Genomic DNA, 16,447 nt, shown 5'->3' on the forward strand with positions numbered 1-16,447 from the left:
TATGTCCCTTTTCCAAGGACTCCTTTATATATTCTCGCATAGCAGCATGTTCAGGCACAGACAGATTAAATAAACGACCCTTTGGGTATTTACTACCCGGGATTAAATCTATGGCACAATCGCACTCTCGGTGCGGAGGTAATGAACCAAGCTTGGATTCTTCAAAGACGTCACGATAGTCAGACAGGAACTCAGGAATTTCAGAGGGAATAGATGATGAAATGGAAACCACAGGTACATCCCCATGAGCCCCCTTACATCCCCAGCTCAACACAGACATAGCTCTCCAGTCGAGGACTGGGTTGTGAGATTGCAGCCAAGGCAATCCTAGCACCAAATCATCATGTAGATTATGCAGCACCAGAAAGCGAATAATCTCCTGGTGATCCGGATTAATACGCATAGTTACTTGTGTCCAGTATTGTGGTTTATTATTAGCCAATGGGGTGGAGTCAATCCCCTTCAGAGGAATAAGAGTCTCCAAAGGCTCTGAATCATACCCACAACGTTTGGCAAAGGACCAATCCATAAGACTCAAAGCGGCGCCAGAGTCGACATATGCGTCCGTGGTAATAGATGACAAAGAGCAAATCAGGGTCACAGATAGAATAAACTTAGACGGTAAGGTGCAAATGGAAACAGATTTATCAAGCTTTTTAGTGCGCTTAGAGCATGCTGATATAACATGAGTAGAATCACCACAATAGAAACACAACCCATTTTTCCGTCTAAAATTCTGCCGCTCGCTTCGGGACAGAATTCTATCACACTGCATACTCTCTGGCGACTTCTCAGTGGACACCGCCAGATGGTGCACTGGTTTGCGCTCCCGCAAACGCCTATCGATCTGAATAGCCATTGTCATGGACTCATTCAGACCCGCAGGCACAGGGAACCCCACCATAACATCCTTAATGGCATCAGAGAGACCCTCTCTGAAAGTCGCCGCCAGGGCGCACTCATTCCACTGAGTAAGCACAGACCATTTACGGAATCTTTGACAGTAAATTTCCGCTTCATCTTGCCCGTGAGATAGGGACATCAAAGTTTTTTCTGCCTGAAGCTCCAAATGAGGTTCGTCATAAAGCAACCCCAAGGCCAGAAAAAACGCATCCACATTGAGCAACGCAGGATCCCCTGGTGTCAATGAAAAAGCCCAGTCTTGAGGGTCGCCCCGGAGCAAGGAAATCACAATCCTGACCTGCTGTGCAGGGTCTCCGGCAGAGCGAAATTTCAGGGACAAAAATAATTTGCAATTATTTCGAAAATTCTGAAACCCAGATCTATTCCCCGAGAAAAATTCCGGCAAAGGAATTCTCGGCTCAGATATAGGTGCATGACAAACCAAGTCTTGCAAATTTTGTACCTTCGTGGCGAGATTATTCAAACCTGCAGTTACACTCTGAAGATCCATTACAAACAGGTGGACACAGAGCCATTCAAAGATTAGAAGAAAAAAAAAAAAAAAAAAATTCTCAGCAGACTTCTTATTTCTCTCCTTTCTCAGCCAAGGATTTTAACCCTTTAGTGGGCCGGTCAAACTGTCATGTTCTCAATGGCAAGAGAACATAGCATCAGCATATATAGGAACTAGCTCTTGGAAGATGGGAACTGAGCTGACCATGAACTAAACCTAACACACAACTAGCAGTGGCCGGGTAGCATGCCTACGTTGATTCTAGATGCCCAGCACCAGCCGGAGGACTAAATAATGCTAGCAGAGGGAAATATTAGTCCTAGCTCACCTCTAGAGAAATACCCCGAAAGGAGACAGAGGCCCCCCACATGTATTGGCGGTGAATCAAGATGAAATAACAAACGTAGTATGAAAATAGGTTTAGCAAATTTGAGGTCCACTTACTACATAGCAGAAGACAGAAAGGGCACTTTCATGGTCAGCTGAAAACCCTATCAAAACACCATCCAGAAATTACTTTAAAACTCTGGCATTAACTCATAACACCAGAGTGGCAATTCCTGTTCACAAGAGCTTTCCAGACACAGTAACGAAACTACAGCTGTGAACTGGAACAAAAATGCAAAAACAAACATGGACAAGAGTCCAACTTATCTAGTAGTTGTCTAGGAGCAGGAACAAGCACAGAGAGGCTTCTGATAACATTGATGACCGGCAAGCAACTAACAGAGCAGCAAGGTTATATAGCGACTCCCACATCTTGATGGGAACAGGTGAACAGAGAAGATGAAAACACCAGTTCAATTCCACCAGTAGCCACCGGGGGAGCCCAGAATCCAAATTCACAACAGACATGCTGCGGAAAATACAATGCAGCGTTTCTGCACGGAATTTTCCGCACCATGGGCACAGCGGATTTGGTTTTCCATAGGTGTACACGGTACTGTAAACCTGATGGAAAACTGCTACGAATTCGCAGCGGCCAATCCGCTGCGGATCCGCGGTCAATCCGCTGCGGATCCGCGGCCAATCCGCTGCGGATCCGCGGCCAATCCGCTGTGGATCCGCGGCCAATCCGCTGCGGATCCGCAGCCAAATCCGCACATGCCATAACCCTAACCCTACCCCTTACCCTAACCCTTATTGTAACCCTAACCCTAACCCTACCCGTAACCCTAACCCTAGTTCTAACCCTAACCCTAGTTCTAACCTTAACCCTAGTGGAAAAAGAAAAGAAAAATATTTTCTTTATTTTATTGTTGTCCCTATCTATGGGGGTGATAAAGGGGGGGGGGGGTTATTTGTTATTTTTTTTATTTTGATCGCTGTGGTAGAACCTACCACAGCGATCAAAATGTACCTGTAAGGAATCTGCCGGCTGGCAGATGCGGCGGGCGTACTGAGCATGCGCCCGCCATTTTGGAAGATGGCGGCGCCCAGCGAGGAGACGGCCGGACACCGGGAGGATCGGTAAGTATGAAGGGGTGGTGGGGGGGTGGATTAGAGCACAGGGGGGGTGATCGGACCACAGGGGGGGTGATCGGACCACAGGGGGGAGCGGACAGCAGGACGGGGGAGCCGGCAGGCGGACGGAGGGGACCGGACCCCATAACGGAGGACTGGGGGGGCGATCGGTGGCTGTGGGGGGGGGTCACTTCAGGTTTTCCAGCCATGGCCGATGATATTGCAGCATCGGCCATGGCTGGATTGTAATATTTCACCAGTTTTCATGGTGAAATATTACAAATCGCTCTGATTGGCAGTTTCACTTTCAACAGCCAATCAGAGCGATCGTAGCCACGGGGGGGTGAAGCCACCCCCCCCTGGGCTGAAGTACCACTCCCCCTCTCCCTGCAGATCGGGTAAAATAGGAGTTAACCCCTTCACCCGATCTGCAGGGACGCGATCATTCCATGACGCCACATAGGCGTCATGGGTCGGATTGGCACGGGTTTTCATGATGCCTACGTGGCGTCATGGGTCGGGAAGGGGTTAATTAAATTCATGTAATGTAAAGGTGGACACATCTAGAAATATTTAAAGGTGTATTATAGATGAGCAAATCGGTTCAAGGAAAATTGTTACAAAAAAAATGAGATCCTCCTAAATCAATTTTTTTTGGTTTGTTTGCTGCCATTTTGCTGATTTGAGGAAGGTCAGAAAAAATGGTGAAAAAATACTCTTGGAACCAAAAACTTGTCCCGCCACTATAACATCGTATATGGTCCTTGGTACGGATCCCTCTGATATTGTGCACTCAATATCCTTGTCACATCTTTGGTATCTTCACCTGGTGCCAAGTAGCCTCCAACATCACAACACAAGGTGTCACCTCAGGAGATGAGTAAGCTTCGGGTGAGGCACACCATGATGTCATGACGTGTGTCATCATGATGACTGAAACCACTCAGAAGGGAAGTCACAGTGCTGAGTGAAGATGGCAGCACATGCAAAGAAGTCGTTGCACATGCAGTGCCGGAGGAAGCTGTGTCTGGAGAACCTGACAAGTAGCTGAGGAAAATCGAATAACTTCAATGAAAATCTAATTTCCTGGACACATTTGAGCCAACTACTGAATTCAAATTTTGGAAGATTCAATCATCGCTAGGATTAATATGTGGTTCCTGTAGTGTATTTCTGTTCAAAGTTCAGAAAAGAAGTCTCACCTGGATATTGGTGCCTGCAGATGGTCTTCTCCAACATCAGAAGACATCAGCATCAATATAAATGGCACAATGTAGTTGACGGCCCAGTTAAGGATTTTTCCATTGGGGCCCATGAGGTTTATGAAAGCTTGGGTTGTATAGTCTCTCATCAGTGAGAATCGGGTCAACTATGCAAATCATACTCTGCTTAAACTCTGTTCATAGTTTGATCAGAGTGTGATCATAGTCTCCATCTTCTCCTTTCTGTTAGTCCAGGGAGATAAGACTGCACTCTGAAGTCATCGGAGTGCAGTCCGATGTTTTCCAAATATCTGATCCAACTCGGACATGCTGCCATTTTTCCCCTGGTTCAGTTCTGTCCAAAGGAAAAAATCAGACATGTGCACCACTAACATTGGTCCGAGTGTAATCCGATGTATTATCAGATTGCACTCTGACCAACTATACAGTCGTCTCCACGAGCTCTAAGGACGAGTAATCATTATATAAATATTATGGTTCCGTTTCACAGGACATTTTAATGACATTCTTTAACGTTAATTTTGCAAACAGAGTTTTGATGATGTTTTTTGAGCCAAAGCCAGAAATGGATCCCATATATGTCCTATTCCTTTTGAATTCTCATTTCTTCACACAAGTCAGTCCTCAAAGTTGCCTAAATATGACCTTCTGATATCTCCACCAGCACTACCTTCAGATTATAAAACTAGTTCCTATTAATAACTAGGTACCACATTGAGAAATCCAATTGTGTAGATGAAAGCTATACGCCACAAATTCAATTTTGCCTCATTATTTTTCCATGAAAGTGCAAATGAATAGTTGAGTTAATTGAGTCAGCTAAAAATCAATTGTTAGAAATTATCACATCTAGCGTGATAGGATAAAGTGTTGTACGGAGAATGCTGAATTCCTTGGAGGTAACATGCACAATGAAACCACAACATTAAGCGAAAAAACTCAGCCAAAGAGAACATTTTTTTGTATTACATTTATGTCTTTTTCAAACAACTTTTAGCTGGCTTGGTTTACACGTTAAGTTTGTTGTGAAACATTGATATTAGCGGTTTTATATTTTTTATTAAGGAGGTATTTAAGAAATATTTACTTTTTGTTAACACGAATCCACTTTTAACTTTTTTTTTTACATTTTTATTTTCCACCAGTTTTACCTAGCACCCCATCATTTCTTCTTATCACCACAGCATAATAATGACTCAATGAAACGGCCAGCATGGAAGCTCAGTGGTTAGAACTGCAGCCTTGCAACGCTGGGGTCCTGGGTTCAAATCTCACCAAGGACAATATCTGCAAGGAGTTTGTATGTTTTCCCCGTGTTTGCCTGAGTTTTCTCTGGTTTTCTCCCACACTCCTGTATCTCATTCAAGTTGACGGTCCTCAGTTTTAAGGGTGCAGTCAGACGGCCGTAAAAATCGGAGTGAGATCGGGAACGTAGTGAGTAATTTTTTTTATGAATCAAATCTGAGCATGAAAAAATTTGTACCGTGCACTAGTTTCTTCCTTGTGCCGGATGAAACTCGCCGATTCAAGTCTACAGTTGTGCTAAAAAAAAAATCAAATTTCAAACGGAGCCACCATATAGCATCACATATTTACAGATGCACTGCAGTTCTTTAACATAGGAAACTGTTTAGTTTTGTAAATGTTAAAGAAGCCCTCTCCCTATCAAAATTTGTATCTGCTTATTACATTGCAATGATCATATTATACAGCACTGTGTACTTACAATTGCTCATTTTTCCTTTCTACCCAGCTAATTATTCTCTTTTCTGTTATGTCTATGACATCACATGATTAAAACAGAGTAGCTGAATGCTTCAAAGCTCTATGTAGAATCTAGATGTCTCTTTTCCCTGTATGAGTCATCATTAGAACAACAATTCCACTCACTGCAAAGTCCAAAGCAGGGGGGAGGAGCGGAGCAGCTGGGTCAGGAGTTAAAGAGGGGGTTGACTCATGCAGGGAAAAGACACCTCCTGTTTCTACATTGAGCTTAGAAGGATTCAGCTAGTCAGTGTTTAATCACGTGATGACATAGACCAAATGGAAAAGAGAAGAAATTTCTGGGTAGAAAGGCAAAATGAGCAATTGTAAGAACACAGTGCTGTATAATATGATGACTGCAATATATTAAGAAGATACAAATTTTGATGGTTCTTTAAATAAATACTGTAGCATAAACACGGATGACAAATGAAAAAAATAATTTGAGTTTTCTGGATGAAACTGGCCATACATTAAAAAAATAAAACTTATGACACATACACAAAAAAAGAAAGTGATAATGCAGAGAAAATTGAAACACTACATCTTCCTTAGTGCAAGGTCATAGTTGGTGTTCATCTTTCACCCCTGTGTCATGCATCGCTCCCACGGGCCCTTTTTCTTAGAGTGTTCCTTTACTTTCCCTACATGTAATTTCATGTGATAGTGTCTAGCAATAAGTGGAAACTCCGGTCTGAATCCTGTCAAGCCGTCCTTTAATCATTTTCAATGCACTGTAGTCTACCAGAGTCTTTATTCTTCATGGTCCACTGTACCATGAGTCACATCTCATTCTTAATATGCCACTGTTACAGTACTACTAATACAAAGTTACAAATACATGCCGCCGTAACAACTCATACATCAATATCAAGCGGTCAGCCCAGGTCAAAATAACTAAAAATAAACATCCATTGTAGAGTGAAGCTTTATTCTTTTAGTACGATTTCACTTTGAAATATTGTAAAAGCAAAATTCTTTACAAAGACATGAAAAAAAATAAAAATCTAAAAAGCCCCGTCTCTTCCGAAAAGATATTCGTTACGACAATTGGAAAATATATGCACAAAAGAACCGACGTCCTCCTTCCATGTAAACGTCTCGGCAGATTAGGTCTTGTTGATACCTAATGAGGCAGGCGATTAAATTCCTTTATCAATTTATCAAACATTCTTACAACAAGAGTAATCTTGTAGGTGTTCTTTCGCGGTTAATATCTTTCTATCATTTTGCGGAATGGCTACAGATTCGAGTTAATTGATTGTGAGATGTGTTTAATGGCTTGTGATCATTTACAATTTATCCTGGTATGTAAATAAATAAATAAACAAATTCAAATATTCATTTTCCTAAAAATCTACATCAAACAGATGAGAAAGGTGGAGGGGGGAGGGGAAAAGTATCATCGATGTACTGTCAAACGTTTAGCTAATTAGAATGATTCTAAACACCTGACATAAAAGCATTAAAAAATACATACAGTAAATATCAGCTGACAAAATCTAGATAAAAGAAAAAAGAGTCAGTTCAATTAAATCTTTTTTAATGATCTAATGTTAGCAGTGAAGGTTTTTTATTTTTATTAATTTAATTAGTTTTGTTCTATTGTTCTCTCTTAAATAGCCCTTGGCAAATTTCATAGATAATTAAATAAACAAAGTTATCCACTTTTTTTTCAATTCTTGCCAACTCACTTTATCTTTTTTTTTACATCAACTCGTGCAAATGCCGGACCACTGTATAATATTTATGCTGAAATATGATACATTGTGAGAAGTTGTTTTGCTAAAAATGTTGATACTTTTTTTGCGTTTTCACGCCACTTTCGCTTAGCTCTGACAAAGTGGGTGGAACTCAGGTTCGTTCCTTGAGCCACAAATCTTACTCTGGTCCCCGACTGGAGTAAGATATGTGGCGAGGCACTCACAGAAGAAGGTGCCTCGCCTGATTCATTAAGAGGCATGTTAGTGTTAATGAATCAGACACATCACGCTCCACCCCATGCCTTCACCAAGAACGGAGTGGAAAATTCCGGTCTTGATGAATCGTTGAGACTACACAATTAGATTTTTCACAATGATTCATGCTGTTTGGTAAATCTGGCATATTTTAGGCAGTCTAATCTAAGTTTACATCACATATGAGTTAGTTTACTTTGTGTGCCAGAAATTTGGGCCAAAATTTTAACAGAATATTGGTGCCCGATGTTGCACGTTATGCACGGCCATGCCCTGTTTGACTAACCGACTTCTTTTCTAGCAAAGTATCACCCCTCCAATGTCAGGAATTAATGGTTAAAAGACTTTGTCAGGCTCAGTTGAGCAATATCGGCGTTGCGCAATATGATGATGTTGTACAACAAGAACCTTGTACTAGAAGTCATTTGTTGCAGTTCCTATAGCGCCATCATATTCCACAGCGCTTTACAGACATCATCACTGTCCCCATTGGGGCGCACAATCTAGATTCCCTATCAGTATGTCTTTGGATGTGGTTGGAAACCTGGCGGAAATCCACACAAACTGGGGGAACATAGAAACTACTTGCAGATGTTGTTCTTAGGGGATCCAGACTCAGAAACCCAGTGATACAAAGTGATAGTACTAACCACTGAGCCACCGTGCTGCCCAAGAAATTAGGGTAGTATTAGCAGTACCAAGTAGCAGTAATTGTAAACTAATATTAGAGATAATAATGTTATCAGGAAAAGTAGTAAAAGTAAAGACAAGGAGTAGTAGAATTAGTAATATCAGTGGTAGTAGTAGTAGTAGCAGCAAAAACAGTTGGAATTGGAGTAGTTGTATTACTAATCAGTAGTAGTAGGAGTAGTGAGAAGGGCAGCATGATGGCTTAGTGCCCATAAAGAGGTTTACCATTATCGGGAAAACACTCACCCCTGGTTGCAGTTTGTTGTAAAAAAAAATAATAAAATGTCCCTTATTCACCCTTCCCAGGTCCAGTGATGAGTCTACATTGCTGCTCTCCATGTCTGCTGTTTTCTGCAGTGCTGACATCGCGGAGGCAGCACTGCACACAATCAGTAGGCTCAGTACCTCTGAGCGGTTGAGCTCAGTTATTGGCTGCAGATAAAAACAAACACTGGGAGGAGTGGAAGAGACCCAGTGTTGGACCTGGGGAAGATGATTAAAGCACTTTTTTAGCGTTTTTTTCACAAAAATTGTAGCTAAGGGAAAGGTATTTTTCTAAACCAGAAAACCCCTTTAAGGTAAAAAATAATGCAAAACATGTTTGTAAAATGAAATATACCGGATATGCTTGTTCATTATGCAGAGAATATCAGTAAACGTCCTAAATATGGTAAACACCAGACTCTCAAACAATGTGCACCGGTCTCTTGCCAGGAGGTGACATTTCTGCCAGCGCATGGGAAGCAACGACCGCACAATAACCTGACTGTATCTCGCCATTTCTAGATTCTGTTACTTATTCACCTTCAGCCAAATTGGATCATGGTCAATCAGGATCATTAATCAGTCATTATGTAGCTGCTCGGGGATAAAATGTAGGTCAGAACAAAGATCCTCACAGGAGAGATGCAAGATTACTGGGCGAATGTGCTGCGCACTCAAATCTTCAAATTGTCTTGAAAATCTTGGAAAATTTTACATTCTTTGCAGATGGCGTCTTATTGTAGCCAAATATATGTGCAGCACGATAACCACGTGCACAGACATCATGCATGGGAATAACATCTAGTTTATATCTATTCATCTTTGTATCAACTATCTATCTATCTATCTATCTATCTATTATCTATCTATCTATCTATCTATCTATCTATCTATCTATCTATCTATCTATTATCTATCTATCTATCTATTATCTATCTATCAATCTATCTATCTATCTATCTATCTATTATCTATCTATCTAATATCTATCTATCTATCTATCTATCTATTATCTATCAATCTATCTATCTATCTATCTATCTATCTATCTATCTATAATCTATCTATCGATTATCTATCTATCTATCATCTATCTATCGATTATCTATCTATCTATCTATCTATCGATTATCTATCTATCTATCTATCATCTATCTATCTATCTATCTATCTATCTATCTATCTATCTATTATCTATCTATCCATCTATCTATCTATTATCTATCTATCTATCATCTATCTATCATCTATCTATCTATCTATCATCTATCTATCTATCTATCTATCTATTATCTATCTATCAATCTATCTATCTATCTATCTATCATCTATCTATCGATTATCTATCTATCTATCTATCTATCTATCATCTATCTATCGACTATCTATCTATCTATCTATCTATCTATCATCTATCTATCTATTATCTATCTATCTATCGATTATCTATCTGTCTGTCTATCTATCTATCTATCTATCTATCTATCATCTATCTATCGACTATCTATCTATCTTTCTATTATCTATCATCTATATATCTAAAAATATAGGCAGCACTCCAAAAACAGCAAATAAAAAGTGGGCTTTGATTAGCCCATATGACGTGGCAACGTTTTGGTTAGAAGGGACATGTTTGAAGCAGTGAGCATACACAAGGGAGAAGTACATTATAAATCAGTGTTACATTATTGCATGATTATAACCTCATTAGTATAAATATCTAAAAAATCAGTATTACATATCGTCATGTCATGTGCACACCTTGAAATGCAATACATATTGAATAAAGTGCAATTCAAAGTCTTAATATAGACAAACATGTATACATTACATACATCAATCATAAAGTGCTGCAGTGTGTTAAGAAGGTGTCATCATATTCATGTGTTCATATAATTAGAAGAATGACTTACCCACAGTTGAAATAATCATAATAGGATAAGAAAAAACATCAGAGTTGGCATTCAGGAAGTGTTACTGCACAGCTATGCGATTATCATGGCTGATTAGCCAATAGAAAATATCTAAGCTTGAGAATACTCTCACACATATTTATTGCTGCCTTACTAGATATTGTACTAAAGCGTAATTATTTCCTGTTTGGAGATTAATTCTTTTTGCAACATGGAGGAACTGCTATGGGAGCCAATATGGCGCCCGCATACGTTAATATCATTATGACCACACTGGAGGAGGACCTTGTTTATGTGTCCCACCACTTTCAATATGCCTTGAAGTGCTGGAAATATATAGACGATGTTTTCCTTCTTTGGACTTGCAAACAAAATGAACAACTTGATTTCCATTTATTTCTAAACCAAAAAGATCCAACTATAACATTTACTTTTGTTAGTTTAACCACCGTTACACAATTCCATGATGTCTTGGTAAAACAAGAAAATGGGGAATTTAGTACATCACCTTATGTCAAACCCACTGATAAAAATGATCTTTTGCACTTTTATAGCCAGTATGCCACATTCCGACTAGACGTATACAGCTTCGCTCAATACACTTGCAATGAGCAAGGCCAGGCATGTCTAGTTGTCATGTGACCACAAATCACATAAAGTGCTGCGGAATATGTTGGCGCTATATAAATAAAATTATTATTATTATTATTATTACTTGTAGTCACAAGACCATTCACTCCTGGTGTTGGCATTGGAGAATCATAAAAGAGCACACACTGTGTTCTGGGGGATTCTCAAGTCTGCAGTCATATGGAATGACTGCAGACTTGTACCCTCTATAACCTATTAAAATGCACTTACATCAGATGTAGATATATTCTCTAGACTAATTATTGAGCAGTATTATTGGTACTATACGATGGTGAAATTAGACATTATTTGGTGAGGTTACTTGACATTATAAGAGTATATTGTTTGGGTGTGCTATTAAGGGTGGGCTTCAATAGAAGGTACTGAACAAGCCAACATCCAGCCTAAGGGTGTCTTCACTTACTGATGACCCCTAAGGGTAATGTAATACCTAAAAATTATATAAAAAGAAACATATTTTAAAAAGAAATGAAAAATTTCAAATATGAACAACTTTATATTTCCAGGGAATATTTTGATATCAAGGGAAATGCTCTTTAACCTTGTCCAGATATATTGCTACTGTCTAAAAAAAATTTTTTGATAAATTATTCTCAGCACATGAAGGAAGAGTCTAGAAATACAAGGATGAAAGCACACGTTTGTTTGTAGGTAGCAGAGAGATATCCTATCATTTCTGTGAATTAGCTACAATTTAAAATGAATTTATCCCATCCTACTAACCTGTAGTTTCCTCTACCCTGGCATTAGCCGCCAGTAAACAGCCTTAGCCGCTCATTTATACATTTTCCCTGGAAGAGCTTTGTTTTCTTTGGGTTTATATTGTATAGTATCATTATGGTGTGAAAAAGTAGAAAAGTTAAGGAGAAGAATAGATAAAGCATCTCATTACTGTCTATCATGTATCTATCATTCATGGGGAGAAGCCCTTTTTGGTCTTGGTGGACTATGGGTCTTTTTTGTGGGTGGGCAAACAGAAGATGGCGTGCAAGTGACACACTCTCAAACAGTGGGATTAGGCATATAAATATCTAGCATGTCTGACACTGTTATCCTCCAAAATCAGCCATTTGATGAGAGCCAGAATATTTCATACACATAAAATGGTTGTCCTAAAATCACTGGGTCTGGTCAACATTTCCCTTATGTGCATGGACATAGTTGCAGGATTTGTTGGGATCTATTTTTTTTCCTTCGCAGCCATTCTTGCCCATGGGCATTTTTTGGTATTGCAAGAAAATTGTGATGAACTACAATACAAGACACAGTCTAACGGGAAATGTGGCACTGTTTCTTGGGATACATTTCATGAGATGCTCTTTGGGGTGTCTGTAAATTGATATGACTAGCAAGGTGTACCAATTCTTGACACTACCAGACAATCTCAGGAAAATAATATGTGTAAATAGCCAAGAGAATCCTGTATAGAATAACTAAAACATAACTTTTAATACCATTTTTCATAAAAACATTTCATGGACACAAAAAGACGTGATAAAGTGCAGACAGTGCATACCAGTGCTCAATTAAAAAAATGGTTTTGTCTCACCAAATTGCTGAACGCTTGACAGGAGCCAATTCATGCTCTGAGGGGGACCCAGGGAGGAAAGTATTAACTATACTACCCCAGTCGTGCCCCTGTGTTGCTCCTGCCCTGACAAGGGCAGTACCCAAGTCAGACTAATTACTTGTACCCACCACAAGAGGTTTCAACAACCTCTTGTTGAAACCTCTTGTGGTGGGTACAAGTAATTAGTCTGACTTGGGTACTGCCCTTGTCAGGGCAGGAGCAACACAGGGGCACGACTGGGGTAGTATAGTTAATACTTTCCTCCCTGGGTCCCCCTCAGAGCATGAATTGGCTCCTGTCAAGCGTTCAGCAATTTGGTGAGACAAAACCATTTTTTTAATTGAGCACTGGTATGCACTGTCTGCACTTTATCACGTCTTTTTGTGTCCATGAAATGTTTTTATGAAAAATGGTATTAAAAGTTATGTTTTAGTTATTCTATACAGGATTCTCTTGGCTATTTACACGTGTCTGTAAATTGAGGAACATCTTAGTCTACTTGGTATAGAGATATTACTTGGTCACAACATCAACTCCTTTTAAGGGTTTGTCCACTACTAGGACAACCCCTTTTTAAACTAAATGTTCGGCCCTGATAAAATAAACAAACCTATACTCACCTCCTTGTACCAGCACTGTTCCAGCAGTGTCGACACTCGCGGTCCCGGGGCTGTGATGCGGTGGAGTGACATGTGGTGCCCGGTGCCCAATCAGTGCTGGCATCACTGTCCCAGCCTCCTGTCAAAATCAACATGAAAAGGAAGTCCGGGATGGACTGCTGCCTGGAATTCCATTTCACATTCAATTCATAGGAAGGCGGGAACAGTGACGCCAGTGCTGATTGAGCTCCGGGCACCACATGTCACTCCACCGCATCACAGCCCTGGGACCACGAGTGTCGTTACCGCTGGAACAAAGTCAGCACAGGAGGTGAGTATAGGTTTGCTTATTTTATTGGGGCCGAAAATTTAGTTCAAGAAGAGGCTGTCCAAGCAGTGGACAACCCCTTTAAGCACCAAAATGCCATGAATCCATGGCATGATATATCCAAATTTACATAGAGCTTCCTAAAAGATCACACATTTCTTTCATGTGTCTGTCTATTCTCTACAGAGAGTCCGATGCTGACTTTGCATGCGACCCAAGTGGTAAGTTACAGGTTGGATGTTGATGTGTGCACCACTTCGCTGCCTCCCTGCTGCCTGTTTGTAGAGATGGGTCACTCCTGCCTGATTGACAGTATGCTCATGCTGCTGGACAAAACCAGGCTCTCTCCCGTGCTGCTTTGAGGTTTGCCACATATTTTGCAAGCTTTACAGCAAAGAGCTTGTAAGCATTGCACTTCTTACTTAGGAGACCGACCACCTCTGATAAACTGCAGTACTGTCCAGTAACTTAAACAATGAACAGCAAACAATAAAAATAAAAATCGCTCCATTCTTGAGAACGGAGCCGATTTTTAATAAGAGGTAGATTGCAAAGTTGCTTGTTTTTACATGCGCTTTGCAATATTCCTCATGAAAGAACTTGAGTATAACTGTCATGACTAGGTTGTCGGGTGACCCGGGATCAGGGGCACTTTCCCTGTCCCTAACACTAGGGGGCACCCTAGCTCGCCCTATTCCCCAGGTTACTTCTGAAGGTGAAGATGCCGGGGCCACGTACCTTGCCTTATCTTCTGTGTCTTCCATCCGTCTGTATCCTTTCCCCACCCAGGGAAGAAGGGAGTAGCAGTGCACCGCAGTACACCAACCAGATTCCTTGCCTGGCTAAGGTTCTTCTTCCATGTGCAAAAACCATGCAAAAGGTAAAGGTGAACCCCCATCTGTAATTCTATGAAAGCATTCTGCAGCACATTTAATAAAAGACTTTAGTAAGAAACTGATTGTCAGTTCTTTTAGGTGTCAATCATCCATGTAGGGTATCTCAGGAGGGACAATGAAGCCCCCATTGATTGTCCTCTGCAGATTCTTGCACTATTATTTGTATTCCATGTCTATACTTGTGCATCTGCTATGTCAAAAAATAAAAGTGCTGCCGTCCTAACCTTCAGCCCAAATCCATTTACGAGAGCCGAGCTTCCCACATTATTTCAATGACCTTTTGCTGTCACCGGCAGCACAGGATATTCGGCGGCCCCGCACTATGAGCTTTCCCTAGAACATTTATTTTGTATTAAATGTTTTAGCAAATCCTTTTCAGCTCCCTCTTGATAACCTCGGCCATTTATTAATTTGCCAGCACTAGTAGATCAATACATAATATACAGCATGCGATGATGACATTTTCCCTCGTGATTAATACAAACAAATGTGACTTTCTTATGGCGGATGAACTGTACTTAAAAATAAAACTGTTCTGTGACTTAGGGCTATGAGGCCGTCTGGAGGGGGGAAACAGATGGACTTTTTACTCTCCGTCATGTCTGTTCTATTACTTCTTTACACATAATTATCAGCAGACAATATGCTACAAGCAAAATCTGTAGGGACAGGGACACGGGCATCAGCATGATGAAGATGCAATGGACATCGCAGTACATAAATGTTTGAAATGAAGCTAATATTACGTACCTGACAGCAATCCAATTTTTGGTGAAACTTCTGTAAACTGGACCCCAGGAAAAGGCAGTTTGAGTTAGGGCACGTTCAGACGTCGGTGCAAATCGGCCCAAGATCGGAACGCAGAGCACGGACTGGCCACAGGTCTCCTGCCCCGAGCATGACAGCTTCATAGAAATGCATCTCTGTCTGATCTCTGACCGATTTGCACAGATGTCTGAATGCCTCCTCAATGTGCATTACAATGGTTTTCTTTGGCATTCTGGAGGCAATCCTAAGTGCATTAGGTGGCGGTTAACATGTCCTATAGTTATGGATTAAAAGATTGGGAAGTATGGAGCGAGCTGCAATACCACACACGGCCTGTAAGGAGGAGTGGTGCTGTTTTCATAGAAATCCAAATTTTTCTAAACTCATTTAACTCCTTTAAGGCTTCATTCACACGTCCATGATTAAACATGTATGTGAAAATAAAGTACCGGTGTCATAAGTGTGCCACCCGTCTGTCCGTTTTTTACCGTTTTTTACCATCAGTTTGTCATCCGTGTGTTCATTTTTTCCATCAGTCATCTGTGTTTTTCAAGGATGGGTAAAGAAAGAAATTTCAAAGCTTCTCCTATACTTTGCAATGTTTTACATGGACGGCACACCGATGACATCCGTCATTTGTTTTGACCCTTGTCATCCGTGCCATCGGAAAAAATTGACTTGTCTCCGTGTGTGTGCATAGACGCATGATGTGTGAAAAACGTGGACATGTGAATGAGGCCTAAGGCTGAGGCTACTCAGAGTCATTTGTTGCATGACAGCAATTCTCAGAAAAGTGGAGCGCCAAAAACCATACTTGCGATTTCCTTTCATGCGACTATTTTACAGATGTGATTTTGCTGTGAATAAAATGACTAAATCACAAAGAAATCTCAGCAAGTCGCATTTCACTAGCATTGAAGGCTTTGTCAAGTGAGTCTAGTG

General features: G+C 40.6%; 1 protein-coding gene across 10 annotated transcripts in view; it reads right to left on the reverse strand.

Moving 5' to 3' along the window:
* NRXN1 (neurexin 1) overlaps positions 1 to 16,447 on the reverse strand; it is a 1,786,277-nt gene that overhangs the window by 685,705 nt on the left and 1,084,125 nt on the right. The gene's annotated exons all lie outside the window — the stretch shown is intronic.

This window comes from Ranitomeya variabilis, chromosome 2, assembly GCF_051348905.1.
Source record: "Ranitomeya variabilis isolate aRanVar5 chromosome 2, aRanVar5.hap1, whole genome shotgun sequence".
NCBI classification, from domain to species: Eukaryota; Metazoa; Chordata; class Amphibia; order Anura; family Dendrobatidae; genus Ranitomeya; species Ranitomeya variabilis.